We start from the raw sequence: 17293 nt of genomic DNA on the forward strand, positions 1-17293 counted from the left end.
GGCACTCCACAAATGAGAGGCCTCGAGGTCGACCTCTGCCCCCCTGCCAACACAAACTGCGACCGGTCAGAGAGAAAGGAGGAGAACCACCGTAACACGGTGCTCCCCATCCCCAACTCTTCCAACCGGTGCAGCATGATACCATGGTCAATGGTATCAAAAGCCGCTGAGAGATCTAATAGGACCAGGACAGAAGAGCAACCCCTGTCCCGAGCCCTCCAGAGATCATCTACCAACGCGACCAATGCCGTTTCCGTGCTGTGCCCAGACTGGAACGGATCTAGATAAGACGTTTCCTCCAGGAATTGTGGAAACTGTCGCGCCACCACACTCTCAACAACCTTCACCACGAAGCGAAGGTTGGAGACAGGATGGTAGTTGGCCAATACTGCCGGGTCCAGGGAGGGCTTCTTGAGGAGAGGCCTCACCACCGCCTCTTTCAAGGCTGTGGGGAAGTAACCCTCACTCAACGAAGGGTTAATAATTCCCTGGAGCCAGCCTCGTGTAACCTCCCGGGAAGCCAGTACTAACCAGGAGGGACACGGATCCAGTAAACATGTGGCCGCACTAAGTCTCCCCAAAATCCTGTCCACGTCATCAGGGGTCACAGAGTCAAACTCTTCCCAGATAACGTTCTCAAGACTATTTCTCGCCACCCTGCCCGAATCTACCCAGTCAGAGTCCAAATCCCAAAACACATGCAGAAGCACATCAAAGGGAAGAGTGATTTGAAATCTATGGCAACAATTTAGCAGATAAAAGAGCTAAAGAAGCAGGACTCCGAAAAGGAAAAAGAAAAAGTTTTTATAATGATGCCTGAAATAGAAGAGCCAGGGATACCAAAGTTCTCCAAGGAAGAGGAAGAAGCAACGAAGAAGGAAGGGATGGTTAAAAATACAGAAGGGGAATGGATATTGCCAGATGGGAGAAAGATGTTAAATAAACTGATCATGAGAAATCTGATCAAGAGACTACATGAAGGGACACACTGGGGGGCACAGGCTTTGATAGATTTGATACAAAGAAAATATGTATGTAAAGGAATATACAGCTTGGCCTTACGAATGATTAGAAAATGTATGGGCAGTCTGAAAACAAAGCGGCACTGAGAAAACAATCAATGGGGGGAAGAGAGTTGGCAATATGACCTTTTCAAAGAATTCAGATTGGCTATACTGAATTACCAAAAGCAGGAAGAATGAAATATTTGCTGGTCATTGTAGATCATTTAACTCAATGGGTAGAAGCATTTCCATGTGTGAATGCAAATGCTAGCACCACGGGCAGAATATTGCTAGAAAATATAATACCTAGGTATGGTCTTCCTGAAGTAATAGATAGTGACCAGAGGATGCATTTTACGGCAAGGGTAGTAAAATTAATTAATGAGGCCGTGGGAATTAAGTGGGATTATCACACTCCATGGCACACCAGTAGTTCTGGGGTGGCAGAACGCGGGAAACAAAAATTAAAACAAACTTTCAGTAAATTAATGGAAGAAACAAATCTATCCTGGAATAAATGCCTCCCCTTGTCTTATTAAGGATACGAACGCAACCAGGTAAAGATATTGGATTGTCATCATTTGAACTCATGTTTGGAATACTTTATATGGGGAAGGAGGGATTACCAAGAATTGAATTGAAAGATAAAATGATTAGAAAATATATACTCAAACTGTCCAGATGTTTTCCTCTCTTGAGACAGAAAGGCATTCTTGCTCAAACTCCACCCTTACACCAATACAAGGCAGGACAGTGGGTGTTGATAAAAGCCTGGAGAGATGAAAAACTAACTCCAGCCTGGGAAGGACCTTACATCATCTTGTTAAGTACTGAGACAGCTATCCAGACAGCTGAAAAAGGATGGACTCATTACACTTGAGTAAAAGGGCCCGTGCTAGCCCCAGAGAGGTGGAAGGTGGAGTCTCACCAAGGAGACCCACTGAAGTTAAAGTTTCAAAGTACTTAGACTAATAGTCGATCTTCTTGAAAGAAGGAGGGGTAATAGAGATATAAGGACTAAAAACTTCGCAGATTTTTCTATCTAAGAACTGGATGGTTGTTTATACTTCTGCCTCAATCAAAGGAAACAAAGATTGAGAAAATCCAATACCTCCCGGATGAGCTGGTTTTGCAGGTGCCTTTATGGGTGCTGTTGTTATTCTCACTGTATTGATTGTGGTCTGTGTACAGGGTGTAAGATAGAGTGTGATATTAAGATCATAGAAGATGTATTGGCACATTACAAGGTGGTACGTGTGGGGAAGCCTTCTTATTATACTCTTAAAACTTGCCTGACCATTAGAGCCATGTACACAATGCGTAAAAATGACAAAGAAAGAGAGGAAGATTGAGAACACAATGATATACCACACTATGATTCCTGATTGTTTACAGACTGACTTAATAGACTACATACAAAATGAAACTCAATACAAACGCTGCACCACCAGTACAGGGATAGAATGTTATGACCCAAAAGCAATAGGACCAGTAACAGCAAGAATGTGAGTATAATGCATTTCAGATGTTCTCATTAAGCCAAAGCAAACAAGGTTATATAGCTCATAATGAAACTAGGGGTGAAACTAGTGTGGGCATGTGTTTTGATTCATGTCAAGCCATTAATAATGGACAAGGATCTGATAACTCGTTTGGGGTGAGATACGGAAAGAAGTTATATGAAAGAAGGAAAGTACCTACTTCAGAGAGTGTCTATATTACGCACAGGACAGGTGGCTTTTGCTCCAGGCTATGATTACTGGTACACCACTACAGTCCCAAATGAGAGAAGTATAGGACTAAAAGAAATGAACATCAGTATGGGTAGTACTAGAACTGATTGCACTCAAGGAAAATGTAACCCCATTTGTATATATACAAATCAGTCACTAGAACAAGGAATCCAACATAAAGAATTTGGAATAGGAATAGACAGAACCGGAAAGGATGCATGAGGGTGGCTAGTATTAAAATTGGAAACAACTAAGGTAAAACCAATATGCAAAAGTATCTTGGTCGTATTACCAGGAATTCGAGAAATTAGAATTACCTGAATTTCCTAAGAAAGCAGTGAATATGTTTGTACAACTGGCTGAAGAAATTGCTAAGATTTTAACAGTAAGCAATTGTTTTGTGTGTGGAGGAACAAATATGGGAGAACAATGGCCATGGGAAGCTCAAGAATTGAAATATGATATTGTGATAAATATGTGGGAAAATAAAACTCTCAAGTTCACAAAGGGAAAAGAGGGGACTTGGGCATTAACTACAAATTTAGTAGGAAAAGTACGGTATGAAAGAAAAAGGAAGAATAGGAGAATGGCAGTAGGAGATATGATTTGCTTGACTGTATGAACAACGACAGTTGGTGGGAAGGAAGTGGAATATCAAATGTTGCGATCATCCTGGCGAGCTTCCCATGAGGAGTCCAGATTAGAGAAGACACAGGGCAAGTGTTTCTCGGGATGAGAGAGCAAAGCACACAGCCCCGCAATCTCTTTTATTAGTAATCAAAGTACAGCGTCATCAAAAGGCGTTATTATGGCTACATATCTCATATTACATGCATGACAAAAGGAAAGCATCCATATAGGTTTCACATTCTACAATATTACAGTAAATCACGTGAATTCTAGGAAAGCGATACCTAATGAGAAACAAAACTTAACTCTGGCTATGTTATCATATTTGGCTCCATTCCCAGCATATTCTTCTACTAGCCGAGAGGCCCATCTCCCCGTTATCAGAGGTTACCTCAATCCTCAGGAATGTTCTACAAGGAGATGTCTATGCCTTGCAGCAAACACAGCCTCCAATCTAAATAGGGCCTCTCTAATGGTCATCCAGCTGAACCCGCTTTTCATAGTCAGATTATTTCGGTGCCAAGCTCCGTACATGTGTCCAACCAGCTAGGCCGATCTACACATATACTGTGGCCACCTGATTCCCACATCTCCTCTGTTTTTGTTTTTTGCAACAGGGTTCAGCTGTGTTGTTATGATGTTTTCTTTACGCCTGGGAAACATGCCTGTCATCATAGCAAACAAAGCAGGAATACATTGGATACTACAACATACAGAAATAAGCAAAGCAATGATCATGAGTACAGTAGACAATATGTTCTTCAGCCATCCGGTTTCTGCAAATGTTTGTAGCTCACTCATCCTTTTATTACGGTGAACAAAGTTAGTGGAAAAGTGGCCAGGAGATGTCAAGCGAGGTAGGCCATCAAGTTTCTGAGTTGTATTCCAGTTATACATTTCCACAAATCGCTCGCACAAATTGTAAATCCATCCGGATCCAGGCACCCAAGAAAACCACATGTCAGGAGTTTGTAACCTCTGAGTTATTCTGGAAGCCCTATCTTGTAAGTCCCGAGCACCTTCTCTGACCACACCTGATTTGTTCCTCCAGTTCCAGAAGGGCTTTGGTTTCACTTATCAGGACGTCCTTCCTATTGGAGGGAATAAAACCTTTGCACATTTGCAGAAGGGAGGGGAGACATTGGATACAGCAACAAAGCAAAACAAGCAGTACGATTATAGATATAATAGTTGGCATAATTGATTTCAACCAAGAACCATCCGGGAGCCATGACCAAAGGGCAGCCCAGATGTCAATGGCGCCAGATCCATTGGATGATAAGGGATTGTTTTTGATCAAGTTTTCCATATGTTCTATGGTGTGAGTGATGTTATACTGATAATCAGATACATAGGTACAACAATGTGAGTGTATGAGGGCACAATCGCCTCTTTTAGCTACTAGCATAATATCTAAGGCATATCGGTTTTGTAAGACCACCTCCCCGATTTCAGCCAGTTCTTTGTTCATCAGCTTCAGCACCTTGATAGTCTCGTTGAACATATGTACTGTCCAGTTATTTAATAAATGAAGATCCCGATAGTTCATTGCCACCCGAGATTGGGCAAGATGCCTCTGGATATCTGAGTTTTTAATGAGCCACCCAGTGTCAGTGGTGGGTGTGGTTTGGGAAATAGGAGTAGTGGAGTTTGTCCGATTAGCAGCTATTTGAATGTCTTTTATTCATGATTGAATGTAGAGGCTGCTGACATGAAGGATCATGAGATGTAGTGGCAATAGATGCAAGATCGTGACTTAATTCCAGAATCCGTGATATATAGTCTCCTCTATGCAATTGTTGCAGAGGCCCATTGTCCTTATTCACTCCCCCCTCAGCTGGAAATGTCAATATGGGAACCTTAGGTGGTGGAGTAGACTTAGGTAGAAAGTAAGGACCTCGTGCATAGACAATGCGTTTTTGTCGGGAGCATACTTGACTTGAAGTGTATGTATGTGGGGATTTGATGTTCCTTACATGGGCACTTGAGAGTCCCAAAGCTAACAATGTCCAAGGCCATAAACAAATCATAATCAACTATGGTGTGAAGCTCACAACGTCAGGGAAAGGGTCAGTGGTGTGTGTGGGTTGGGATATAGCAGTAGCAAGAAAAATCCTAGGTCTACCACAAAAACGCTCCTTATATGTGTAAAACAAAATTACTAGCAAGATTAGAAAAACAAGTACCCACAAAACCTACTCCCAAACTTCTACTAACATTAGTATGTGTAAGAAAGTGTTATATTAAAGCTAATAAAATATATATGTTCAATGTGAAGGTAGCTTCCTCCTGATGAATCTTCCGCTGTGCACAGGGGACCAGCTTCCGGTGTGGTCCTACAAAACTGATGATCACCACCATGCGTTGAGAGTCTGTTGCCAGTAGGACTCAGCAAGGTGTTTTCTTCTTAAATCTCAGCACGAGGGGTTTCTCCTCCTTTTTGTTGTAAATGAAATGGTCTTACGTGTCTTCTGGGGATCCAAATGATGCGATTATTGTCCTGGACAGCAGCGTATCCACGGCCCCAGGTAATAAGGTCAGCGGGCCCTCTCCATGCAGGATCAGGTAGTTGGCGGAAATAAACCTTCGGTTTTGGGGTAACTGATGGAGAAGCAGAAAAATGACGGGTCGCAGCCGATGTGGAAGGCTGTCCAGTCAGGTTAAGAAAGTTCAAAGTAGGCTTCCAGTTTGACTTCCGTCGCTGTCAGACGGTCTCCTGGGACCGCCAGCCCCATCGCCCGTAAAGAACCGCCTTCACAGCTGAAAGGTGGCTCGAAAAACTCCATTTCCTTAAGGAAATGCGAGACAGAGCTGGCAAGGGCAGGTAGAGCCCTCTGCGAGGTCCCCAGAGTTTTTGTTTTACTCTTGGGGAAGAAGCAGGATGAGGCTCCCTATTTTCCTCGCCGCCGCTCTGGGCTTCGGGAGAACTCTGCTCCTTGCAGAGCCAGGTGACGGGATCAAGCCTTTTAATGAAAATTAACAGATTGTTCAAACCAAGAGGATGAGATCTGGACTTTGGACCCTAAATTGCAAGTATTTTTAATAATTTTATAAGCGATTTTAAAAGTGAAGGAAAAAAAGTTTAAAATGGCGACTGCTGAGGCTTGAGAAGAAGAAAGCTGAAAGCGAAAGTCCTTCCGCCTGAATAGTTCAACAAGCTACAAAGTAGCAGAAATAATAGCATTGGCTAGAATTGAGAAGAAAAAAATTCTATTCTATGTTTCTCTCTTCTTGGAAATTTGATATTGATATTGTTTGGAGAGAAGTCTTTTTTCTTTAAAAAGAGTTTGTCTGTGTGGCAGGATGGCATTAAAACTGACAAAGCCAGATAATCAAGCTGTGGGGGGGGATTCCCCCATTTATAAATCACATGAACAAGTTGTGAGCTTGCAGACGCAGAAAAACGGCTTTACAGATCTAAGGGAATTTGTACTGGAGGAAATGGCGAGACATGATAAGATTATGAATCAGAACCTTGAGAATTTTAGACAGGAAATTAAAGAGTTGGTTCAACAAAAGTATGATATCCTGAAGCAACATATGAAAAGTTTCTTAGATATAATTATGAAGATGGACAATAAGTTTAATTCAGAAATTGAGTCCAATATGAAGGAAGTTGTTCATAAGATTTATAACTTGGACAATAAAATACAAAGAATTGAAAATGATTTAATAATGATACAAGAAAAAAGCCCAGAAGCAGAGCTTAAACAATTTAAAAAAACAAAGGAAGCTGACTACAAGACTTACAATGTAGATAATATAAAACAAAGAATTGAAAATGAAGCCACAGTGATGCAATTCAGATTCATGGAATTTGCGGTCAGAATAAGGGGAATACAGGAAGATAAAAGACAAGATTTGAGAAAGGTGTCTGCTGAGGTCCTGGCTGGGATTTTAAAGGTTAGTCCTGAAGAGGTATCCTGCAAGATTGATAAGGCTTACAGAGTTAATTCCTGGGTGGCAAAACAAAGGCAGTTGCCTAGAGATGTGGTGATTTACTTTACTGATAAAGAAATAAGAAATGATATCGTGCAAAAGTCTTTTAATTCTACTCTTGAAATGCATGGAAGGAAGATTTGGATATTTAAAGAGCTGCCATCCAAGATGTTAAAAGACAGAAAGAATTTTGGATTTTTGGTGACTGAGCTAAAAAAACAAAACATCCCATTTAGGTGGGATGTTCCAGTTGGTATAATATTTAGACATCAAGGAGAAAGATATCAACTAAATACTGTTGAAAAAGCGGAAGAATGTTACTATAAGGTACTTAAAATGGGTTCAACATCTTCATGTATAACACATGAGAGGAATGAAGAAAAGCAAAATAAACAAGAGATCGAAATCCAGGCTAAGCAGATGGAGGTGGAGAAACAACAAGCTACAGAGGCTTTTGTGGATGACTCGCTTTTGGATTCTCCTTCAGAGGTTACAGTTGGACTATCTATAAATACAAGAGAGGCAGCTTTGGATTCTAATGTGACTTATCAAAGTTCAGACCAGCATGGAAATCAATCACTTGATATACAACTTATAGAAAGGCAACCAGGATGGAGATCTAAGCCACAAAAAGTTAAGAAAAGAAGAAGCAGGTCCTACAAAAATAAAAATTTTTAGACTAAACAACAGTGTAATGCCAGTTACATAAGAGACGATTGAATATATGAAAACATAGTTGAGGCAAAGTATTGGTTTATACTATTTTGATGAGAGTGACAGACCTCTGCAGTGCTGTACTTTTGGGATGTGGAAGATGGCCTTAAATTGAGTGGATTGGAACTTTCTATTTTGACTCTTTGATAAATGGATTACGTTTATGTTGAGCTATAAGGCAAGAGAACTATGGGATTGGGGCACGCAGAAGATCTGGCTGTTACCCCAACACGGTGGTTGGAATTAATAATCTAGATGGAAGACATTATAGATGACACTATATGGAATATAAACATAAAGTCACTCGGGTGGTTTTTTATATATGAAAACATTTACTATTGATGGGGGCAGATGGTAACTGAAGATACCGAACATACTGTTGGAATTAGGATGTGATGTTACCCTAACATGGGTAATGGAATTAACAATCCAGTTGAGAGACATTACAGAAGATATTATATGGATTACAAATTTAAAGTCATTTGAGGATTTTATATATATGTAAATATTTTTTTTTAGTGGTGTGGGCAGAAGAATAGAGATATTGAAAATATTATGTATGGTAGACCTGTAGGAAAGTGGGTGGAGATAGGTTAGTTTATGGATTGTCTAGTTTAGGAAGGGATGTTATGTTATATCAATATATGTAAAAGATTTGAATTAAGAGATATATGTATGAGGGAGGATGAGTTGAAATTGCTAAATTAGGATTTATTATATAATTTTATAGCTGAATGTTGCCTTGAAATGTATAGTAAAGGGGGATATAATAATATTGTTAGATGCTATATTAATATACATAAAAGATTTGAATTAAGAGATATATGCATGGGGGAGGAGGAAATGGATAGATAATGAGCTGAATAGATGAAATTACTAAATTATGGTTTATTATATAATTTTTACAGTTGAATGTTGCTTTGAAATGTATAGTATAAGGGGGATATAATAATATTGTTAGAAAGAAAGGGTTAGTATGTGGGGGGTGGACTAAAAGGATGGTAAAATATATAATCTGTTACTAATTTGGGTTTTATTTTGGAGAAGCCACAGGGGGAGGGGGAGGGGGTTGGGGAGGAGGGGGGAAAAGGGGGAAAAATTGTATTTGAAAAACTTTTTCAATTAAAAAAAAAAGAAAGTTCAAAGTATATAAGCAAAGATTGAGTTTGTTTTGCATGGCTGGGAGGCCGAGGCATTTTTCCTCTTTCAATTTTATCCAGGGCGTTTTTGAGAGTCTGATTAGCCCGTTGAGAATAGTAGGGTAAACCAAATTTGTGTGTGATGGACCACTTGTTACAAAAGTCTGCAAAGGCAGTACTGGTGTACGCAGGTCCATTGTCAGTTTTAAGTTCAATTGGGCGTCCCATCGATACAGAAGTCCGAATACAATGATTTATTACATGTTTGGTTGCTTCTCCCCTTTGTGGGGATGCCATAATAAATCCTGAATAAGTATCCACGGAAACATGCAAATATTCCATGGGGCAAAGGATGGATACTGAGTTACATCTATTTGCCAAATTTCACAAGCTTTGAGTCCTCTAGGGTTTACACCCATAGGGATAGAATGAGCTTGTTGACTACAGGTAGGGCATTGTTGTATGATGGCAGTCGCTTCGGCTGCCGTGAGACCAAATTGCTTCGCCAATGCTTTTTTATTTTGATGGAAATCTCTGTCTCCGCCACCCACAACATCTATAACCTTCCAATAAACAAATCTCCTTATAACACTAAAGATTCAAGTCATTCTCCCACTGCAATTCTGACTTCCAAGCCAGCCCAAGTCTGTGCAAACCAACTTACCTAAATGTCTTCTCTTAAACAATTCAACCCCTTCTCAGCACCAATATCTGATCGTCCTTCTAAATCTCCTTGTAAACTGAGCTTGATTCAAACAAAAACAAGCATACTTCCAAAAGTCAACTTTCTGCTTTCCTTACTGACTCTCTCTTCCCTCCCCACTTCTGGGTTAAAACCCTCAAAGCCATTCCCTTACATTCCCTGTAACACTGGGTTCTTTGCATACCAGTCTTTATTCAAAATAGCACAATTATCTATTCACAGCCTACAATATCCAGTCAATCCTAGAAATTTCCTCAACTCCTTCAGGTGTTACTTCTTTCATTAATTAAATGTCCTATGTATTTTATCTCTCTGTCTACATATTGTAATTTCTAACTCATCTCTGTGACAATTCCTAAAAGGGCAGCAACTTATGCTGCGGACAAACAAACAAACAAACGTTCCATCTGTTAAGTATGCAAAATGCACGCAGACATAAAAACATTAAGGAGTAAGAAAAACAGCTTCAAAAATAAAACAAACAATCTAAATGGTATTTTGAGTCAATACTCTGAAATATCAAAAATTTCCAGCAAAATTGCATTCTGAGCCAAAACAGTGCTGTGCAAAGGCAGGTATCAGATATCACCCTTTACCCCGCCTTTCTCAGGCTGGTTCAGCAGAGAGAAAAAAAAATGGTGAAGAGAAAAAAAACCGTAGCCCCCCTCTTCGTGCCTCTCACCTCCCCCGGGAAAAAAAGGGGGGGTGAGAGAAAGGAAAAATTTTTTTTAAAACGGACAAGCCTCCCTTTTCCTGGGAAGACAGGAAGAGAAAGGAAAAAAAAATGCTTATACACAAAATTACATTTCATGCAATCCAATAAATGACTACATACACACCCATTCACATCTGTACTGCAATCAGACCTTTTGTATAATGTGTCCTCCATGCAAATCAGTCATTAAAATTATTTCAATGAACTAGCTTTTTCCCAAAGAAGTGGAAAAATTCAGGCAGCAGTTTTAATCACAATGGTGATTTTTGGGCCCATAACCATTGCCCGTTTTTCCACAGCTTCAAGCCGAAGCTCATCCATTTTTGCTGGCCAGCCAAAAATCATAATTAATTCAACCACATTCAATTCTACACACTATCATTATAGATGCACATCAACAAAATATTTTTAACAGAAATCACTTCAAGTTGATCAGTTCAAATCATCTGAGCCTTCCCATTTAGACAGGTTTTATGTCTTTATTACCTGCTAAACCCCGGGTGGGAAGAACAATAAACAGTTTCTTCTTTCAGCCTGACAAACATACTGAGAGTCAGAGATCAGATTAAAAGGTTGTTGAGAAAAAGTGTGGAAAGCTAAGAGAGCTGCAGACAATTAGTCAGTTAGAGCACACTGAAGAGATAAATTATTCTGAAGATAAAAGTGAAAGTCAGATTTTGAGATAGAAAGAACAATATTTATTAAATCAGTTCCATTTCTTTGACAGGCTAGAGTACGCCCCAAGGTTATAATTTCAGCAATAGCTTGGATAAAGGGTAAAACATTTTTAGATGGTAATGAGACAAATAAAGCCATTCAATACAATATACTTTTTGCTGTTCTAAAGCAGCCAATACTCCTGTAGGTAGCTTACTAGTAGGAAATATTAACAAAGATATGCAGCTGTATTTTTTCTGGGGTAATGTGCAATTCATTTACACATAAATCATTTTGTATTTCAAAAAGCCAATTAGGTTGTATTTTTTTTTGCGCTCCAATTAAAATGTCATCTATACGATGATAACCAGGGTTTTTTATCCCTGATGAAAGAGAGGGCGAGATGTTACAGACATGCCCCCCCTTTTTGGATTTTTACCACTTTTCTTGAGGTTTGCTGCCTGGTGATAAAGCAGTGCTAACAAATTGGTTTTATACGATGTTCCTATATCCTGACACACTTTAATCGTATCTGCCAAATCAAGATCTTTTCCCAGCCCAACAATTGCTCTTCGGCATTCAGAAGTGGCATTCTCTTTAGTTTTTTCCTTATGTTAGAGAAGGCTTGTTGACGCTTGCCAGAAACAGGCACTTTTCTGAAGGCTTGATAAGCACATTCAGAAGAAACTTGCAAAGTTGCAGCCGGTAGACAGACAGAAAGCATTTCAGGAATTTCTTCTATATTCCACCCCCTCCTTTTTTCTAACTGTTTCTTTAAATTCTGCTTAATGGGGGTGTAACCAGCTCCTTCAGAAGGAACTGATAGTTCAATTAAAGATGGTTTTGAGGTAACAATTTTAACTTTATAATTAGGTGGAGGGCTTGTCGGGAAACTTATCAGTGTCCTGAAAACTTTCTCATGCATCATTAAACACTCTATAACCAATCTCCAGAGTGCAAGAATTTTTCCAGGGCTCGGGGGGGTTCGTGGAGGCAGGTTCCCATCTGTCTCCACGTTTTCACTTTTAAAGAGCCCTTTTCCGGATAAGCCGGATAATGTTGCCAAATGTATTTTTGAAGGTAAATCAAATTCTTTTTTGATATCACGGGCAGGACTTTCCCGTTATCTTTTAAAATATTAATATTAGTCTTGGATATCTCACCAAGCTCCTGCAGATGCTCCGTCTGTAGCTTGGAAAGACCTCCCCCCATTCTCACGAAAGATTATCGTCGTGTTTCAGGCGAAATCGGGTGCGCAGCCTCTTTCCAGGCGGTGAGAACAGGGGTTCCAAGAGACGTATAGCCTCAGAGGGTTATCACGTCGAGACGTATCCGTTTCACGAGATCACGTCGGGGTCACCAGATGTTGCGATCATCCTGGCGGGCTTCCCATGAGGAGTTCAGATTAGAGAAGACACAGGGCAAGTGTTTCTCGGGATGAGAGAGCACAGCACACAGCCCCGCAATCTCTTTTATTAGTAATCAAAATACAGCGTCATCAAAAGGCATTATTATGGCTACACATCTCATATTACATGCATGAAAAAAGGAAAGCATCCATATAGGTTTCACATTCTACAATATTACAGTAAATCACGTGAATTCTAGGAAAGCGATACCTAATGAGAAACAAAACTTAACTCTGGCTATGTTATCATATTTGGCTCCATTCCCAGCATATTCTTCTACTAGCCGAGAGGCCCATCTCCCCGTTATCAGAGGTTACCTCAGTCCTCAGGAATGTTCTACAAGGAGATGTCTATGCCTTGCAGCAAACACAGCCTCCAATCTAAATAGGGCCTCTCTAATGGTCATCCAGCTGAACCCGCTTTTCATAGTCAGATTATTTCGGTGCCAAGCTCCGTACATGTATCCAACCAGCTAGGCCGATCTACACATATACTGTGGCCACCTGATTCCCACAATCAAAGGAGGAGATATTAAGTGAAATAACAGATAGCTTATTTAAAGGATCCTGAAAATGACACCCTAGACTGGATAGCCCCAGAAGGTATATATTGGATATGTGGAAAATATGCCTATGGGTATCTACCCAAGGGGTGGTACGGATCTTGCATTTTAGGAATAATAAAGCCAAGTTTTTTCCTCCTCCCCATTGAACAGAAACAATTGCTTGGCCTAATTGTATATGATGATTTATCAGATAAAGTCCAAGCAAAAAGAGCCATACAACCAAGTGATACAAAAATCGGAAGTTGGAAAGATGATGATTGGACTCCAGAGAAAATCATCAACTATTATGGACCTGCTACATGGGCAGAAGATGGCACCTTAGGTGCCAGAGAGCCCATTTATATTTTAAACAGGGTAATTCGGCTTCAAGCAGTGCTTGAAGTAATTACCAATGATACTGTAAGTACTATGGCACATTTAGCCAAGGAAAGTGTAAAGTCTCGAACCTACATCATGCAGAATCGGTTAGCCTTAGATTACTTATTAGCCCAAGAAGTGTGTGTATGTGGAAAATTTAATTTGAGTAATTGCTGCATTGAAGTAGATGAGAGTGAAAAGGTAGTTGTCGAGCCGTTCTCCGCTCGCCACCTGGGGGAATCGTCACTACGACAAAACCCACCAGGCGGGGTTCCATGCACTATGAAGACCACGATCATGGGCTGCGAGAGGGAGGGGGCATGAACAGCACATACACGGTGGAGAGGGTGTTAGGATTCGGTAGGCGGATGGTCACCTCGCAGCCGGGATAGGGGCCTTTAAGACGTTTGGGTGACATAATGGGCTGCAAGGGCGCGGCTGAGACCCGGAAGCTGAGGAAATTGGTTAATTATGGGGCACGATTATTTAAACAGCATTGGTTGACGGACATCCCAACGCCGACTTTGTGTTATCAATCTGTGAACTCAGCATTGTTACCTGCAGAACCTGGCGAACGAATAAACCAGAATCCTGTTTGAAGCAACCTTCGTGCAGCGTGGTTTGTGAGTGCCCAGGACTTGTAGCAGATCCTGAGAGAAAGTCGGCGTTGCTCTATTTCTTGCGTTTCCGCCGCCCTGAGTAGCCACGAAGCAGATGGGATGGCGGAGGGCGCGACAGCCGAAGTGCCGGTTGCTGCGGACGAAGGAGAGGATACCACCGCCGTCCTGGAGACCCTTGGCGTGCAGAGCAGCAGCGAAACGCCTGCGGTCCGTCCGAAGGAAATGAAGCCGCAGTTGGTGCGCACGGGTGAGGAGCAAGACCCCGGGTTGCCCAGCGGAACGAAGAGTGTATCCGGTGACTGGTGGCAGAGTTCGGCTATCACAGGCTCGGCTATGCTCGGCTCACAATCCCCTCTCAAGGCCCCAACCCCCTTTCAAGGTTGGAAAGAGCAGAAATGGATAGATGACGACGATAATGAATGGAGTTGCTCCACTGGACTCGGAGCCTCCATGTTGGATATATTAAGGGAGAAGTTTGGGGAGGCCAGCTTTCGAGATGTGGCTTCCTGGCAGCCCTGGATGGTTGGGGCTGGGTCCTCTGAGTCATGGAGGGGGAGCGGTGGGGGCCCTGAACCCCGTTTCAGATTAGCGAGCCCTAAATTCCGGTTGGATAGAGGCAGTGGTAGGACCAGGTCCACGGAGCAACATCTCCCAGACCTCCGCACCCCTGAAGGGCCTCGTCAAGCAGAGCAGGAGCGGCACCGTGGGTCGGGGAGCCCCAGACCTACGAGCCCCGGTGGGCCAGCGCAGAGGTGATAGGAGGGACACACAGGGGCCTGGGCAATTGGGGCGTGGCTTCCCCAGCAGCAGCAGCACCTGTGGGGTCCCCCTCCCATTCAGGCTTCCTTTGATAGCAGTCCAGATAGAGCCAGATACTAAGCCATATGGATTTATATGGTCATATGTATCCCTCGCAATGGGCTATGATAATTGCCATCACTGCTGTTTTACATGGGGAGGCAGCTAACTGGGTTGCAGACCTCCATAGCGACCATGCAAAAGAACTGGCTGACGTTGGTTTGTTTTTGGAGGCCTTGCGAGGTCGTTTTGAGGATAGTGCAAGGGTTCAGGTGACAGAGGGAGAGTTGTTAGCGTTGAAACAGCGAGGGCGTCCGGTGAGGGAGTTCGTGAAGGAGTTCCGCACTCTGGCTGGGAGACTTCAGGCGTGGCCTGAACGTTTACTCGTGCACCAGTTTAGGGCTGGATTAGATAGGGAGGTGAGGCAGGCATGTGTGTATCGTGGTTTACCACCTAGACTCACAGAATGGTTCAAGGCAGCGGTGGAGCTGGAGGTGGGGTTGAGGGAGTTCCGACCACGTCCCCCGCAGGGACAATGATACGCAGCGATCAGGGGCCCATCTCAGAGAGAGTCAGGGACCAGTGGGGCCACACCTGTTTGGCTTATGGTGGCTGCGGGCAGGGGAGCCTTCCGTTGTTTCCACTGCAACCAAGTAGGCCACCGCACAGCCGAATGTTCCATGCAGCCTTTACAGACCACCCCATTCCGAGGTCCGACAGTAGGAAGCAAGGAGCGAGAGCGAGTGTGGTCGACGGCTGAATGCCCGAAGGCATCCACACCGACGCTGTCCAGTGGTACCCGGTCCACGCTAAAGGGCAACAAGAGCCCTCTGGGCGGAGAGGGGTTGCCGGTGTTGTCGGATAACAGCGAGGAGAGTGCCCCAGAGGACCCTATGGTAAGTGATCCGGTCCAACCATTTGTTATACCCATAACATTACGCAATGTACACACCTCTTTAACAGTCCAACAAAGTGCCCTAATCGATTCTGGATGCACCCGTTGTCTAATGCGGAGGACGGTGGTAGAAAGCCTGGGGCTATGCACCCTAACTTTGAAAACACCTATTCGGTTTGAACAAATGGATGGGTCCTTGTTAGGGGTGGGGCGGCCACGTACGTCACGGAGTGCGTACATTTAGAAATTGGAGAACATCAAGCATGATCGAACCAATTATATTGGGCCTAGCCTGGCTCGATAAATGGCGTCCTACAATATGGTGGGAGGGTGGCTACCGAAAGCTGCGTCTTAGTAGGGGTCCGGAGCCACTCCCTGAGGCCCACGCACAAACCCAGGGTTGTGGTGAGAAACCAAACACCGGTGTGGGGTATCCAGACGTGTATGAGGACTTAGCTGCTGTATTCGATGAGGCAGAGTGCGAAACATTACCCCCGCACAGAGCAACGGATTGTGCAATAGAGTTGATCCCTGGAGCCCAGTTACCGAAGCCACACACGTATGCGATGACGAGAAAGGAGTTGGATGAACTTCAGCAATATATAGATAAGAACTTAGCTAGGGGTTTCATCCAGCCCAGTCGGGCGCGTATGGCTGCTTCTGTCTTGTTCCGGGAGAAAAAAGATGTCTACGTTTGTGTGTCGATTTTAGGGGCCTGAACGCCGTATGTGTTGAGCATCTGTACCCTTTACCCTTGATGAAAGACCTTTTGACCACGTTGGCAACAGGGAAAATATTCACTAAGCTTGACTTGCGAGAAGCTTATTATAGGGTGCACATACGCCCAGGCAACGAGTGGAAGACTACCTTCAATTGCCCTTTAGGTAGCTACAAGTTCAGAGTCATGCCCTTTGGATTACAAGGGGCTCCCGCCGTTTTCATGCAAGTCATAAATGAAGTCTTGCATGAGCATTTGTATCGTGGTGTCCTCATCTATCTTGACGATATCCTGATTTACTCGAACACTCTGGAGGAACATGTGCGATTGGTGAGACAAGTATTGGCCAAACTGTTAAAAGCCCGGCTCTTTGTGAAATTGTCTAAATGTGAGTTTCATCGCACAAAGTTAGATTACCTGGGATATCGTATATTGGGCAAGGGGATAGAAATGGACCCGAAAAAGGTAACGGCCGTATTGGAGTGGCAAGCACCCAAGACCAGAAAGCAGCTGCAGAGCTTCCTTGGCTTTGCAAACTTCTTTCGGCAATTTATCCCATCCTTTGCGCAGGTAGCTCTACCTTTAACCGACCTGTTAAAGACTAAACACGTGGTAGGCAAAGTAAGACCAGGACAGCCGTTACTGTGGACACCAGAGTGTCAACAGGCGTTTGAGGAGTTGAAGAAATTGTTTTCTC

General features: G+C 42.9%; 1 pseudogene; it reads left to right on the forward strand.

Annotated features, from left to right (window-relative positions):
- Nucleotides 1–1431: 1431 nt before the first annotated feature.
- Nucleotides 1432–2266, forward strand: LOC148114238 (uncharacterized; annotated as a pseudogene).
- Nucleotides 2267–17293: the final 15027 nt, after the last annotated feature.

The sequence above is a fragment of the Pantherophis guttatus genome, chromosome 4 (genome assembly GCF_059756535.1).
Source record: "Pantherophis guttatus breed Tessera chromosome 4, ASM5975653v1, whole genome shotgun sequence".
Classification (NCBI taxonomy): domain Eukaryota; kingdom Metazoa; phylum Chordata; class Lepidosauria; order Squamata; family Colubridae; genus Pantherophis; species Pantherophis guttatus.